The sequence below is a fragment of the Sorghum bicolor genome, chromosome 9 (genome assembly GCF_000003195.3).
Source record: "Sorghum bicolor cultivar BTx623 chromosome 9, Sorghum_bicolor_NCBIv3, whole genome shotgun sequence".
NCBI classification, from domain to species: domain Eukaryota; kingdom Viridiplantae; phylum Streptophyta; class Magnoliopsida; order Poales; family Poaceae; genus Sorghum; species Sorghum bicolor.
The window spans coordinates 34293121-34295181 of NC_012878.2; the positions used below are offsets into that span (position 1 = coordinate 34293121).

Sequence of the window (2061 nt, forward strand, 5' to 3'; positions counted from 1 at the left end):
ACCAAATATATAAGTCAAAATGTTCAAGTAAAATATAAAAATCTTGCCAAACAATTGTCCAAATCAAATCAATTTCACCACACTTAGTGCTAAAAAATCATCTCACCACAGGACATCAACATGAATACAACCTGAGCAAAAGCAAACTTACTTCAAAGCTATAGGTGGTGATGACTTGGGTAGAAAGAACAATCGAAGCCTTGAATCCTTTAGTGCTTCCTTATTGGATATTTTGCAACATGCACAAGAATGAAAGAAATACTCAGAACTTATATAGTGCAGCGAGGAGAATAACTTATACTTCCATTTGCAACGTCTAAAAGTTCAATAGATTTCTTCTCTCAAACTTTTTATTTATAGAATAAACACAACATGTTTTTTCTCGCATAAAGGACCAAAGTAAAGAGACTATGAACTCCCATCAGTGTGGACTTTGCCATCATACTAAAAAGGGTTGCAAACATAGTATAAAAGAATATACATGCAAGCTGATGGATTGTGTGGTGTGCAAGATCTTGAATCCAGCTGGTTCCTCTGCAAAATACTCAGAACTGATATAATGCAGCCAACCAACATAGCCTCATTGATTTTTCCACATTTCAAACAGTGTTCGGATCACATATACAAGTCAAAATGTTCAACTAAATACCTTCAAGCTGTGATGTTCTTCCTGTGCCACCATCTTTTGAGTGCTGAGGTGACTTCTTGTCATCCTTCATCTAGTATAAAACAAATATATTACTAACCAGCAGAATATAATGATCATTTATTAAAGAATATAGAGAAGTTAGGCCACCACCACTACTGGAAACTAAAATTCCCTGTCGATGGTAAACATGGCCCATGCTAAAACAATCTAATCATATATGTACAAATGTACGCCATGGCTATAAAATTGCAACAATTTAGGGTAAGTTAAGGAAGAAAAAGACCCATCTTAGTTAACTGATAGTCCTATTCCACCTTTTCGGATCAGCTCATTCTAAAGATAGAAATCAGAATCAGACAATGTATATTCCATGTCTCAGCCTAATCTTATCTTACATTAAGGCGTGATCACTTTGATATTAAATTAAAGCATCACAACACATCTTACATTAAGGCATGATCACCTTACACTAAGTTTGATTTTGATATTAAATTAAAGCATCACCACACTGCTGAATATTGAGCAAAAATATAATTAGAAAAATAATTTATAAATATTCAACTGAGCATAATCAATCCAGAAATTAATGTATGAAGAACTGCTCACCTTTATAGTGTTATTGTGTACTAGAGTGCTTCAATAGTACGGTTCTAGTTGTTATAATCTGCAGTACAGAACCAAAGCACAAAGCAGTATATATTAAATAAATTTATAGACTCACAAATGGTCAGGTAAATTCAGTAGCAACACAACTACACAAATCTAGTGGCTTGAATACCTAATAAACCTCCTCCTTATCTGCAGCCCCATTGATCTTCCATGTGGTGCAGTCTCTAGTGATCTTCCTTTCCTCGAGCAGCTCTAGGGTTCCAGGCGATTTCCATCGATAAACCAAACATAGATCGGAGATCAACAAGCTATGATCTATGGGAAATGCAGGAAGGGGAAGAACTCAAATTAGACCTTAGATCTAGTTTTGCAATGAAAAAAGGAGGAAAAAAACAACCTGCCACCGGCTATCATAGATTCTCTGCCGATATGGAGCAGCGTCGTGGCTCCTCCGGCTAGGCCTCCTTGTCATGGGCTCCTTTGGATGCGGATCTTGGGGATAGATCCACGTTCACGGGCTCCTTCGATGATGGATCTTGGGGATGATGGCAGGATTGAGGCACTGGCCTTGAACGAGAGGAGAGAGCGACGTCTTAGGGTAGGAGCAGAAGCTGAGGTAGGGTAGCGGAGGTTGGGAGAGAGAGGCCAGAGAAGACGGAGGCGGCGTGCCGCATGCGAGCGCGCGGCGTGGAGGGAGATGGACGACGCGAGGATGGCAGGCATGCGTGCAAGTGTGCGGCGCGGAGGGAGGGAGATGGGCAGCGTTGGCCTGTGTGGTGGGTGGGGCATGCGGGGATAAGGTT

The 2061-nt window shown here is 40.3% G+C and overlaps 1 long non-coding RNA gene across 1 annotated transcript; it reads right to left on the reverse strand.

Annotated features, from left to right (window-relative positions):
- LOC110429985 lies at positions 488–1519 on the reverse strand. The gene is made up of 3 exons (XR_002447146.1): positions 1428–1519; positions 1256–1313; positions 488–719 (listed from the first exon to the last, which is right to left on the reverse strand). It is a non-coding gene; the product is annotated as an uncharacterized LOC110429985 (long non-coding RNA).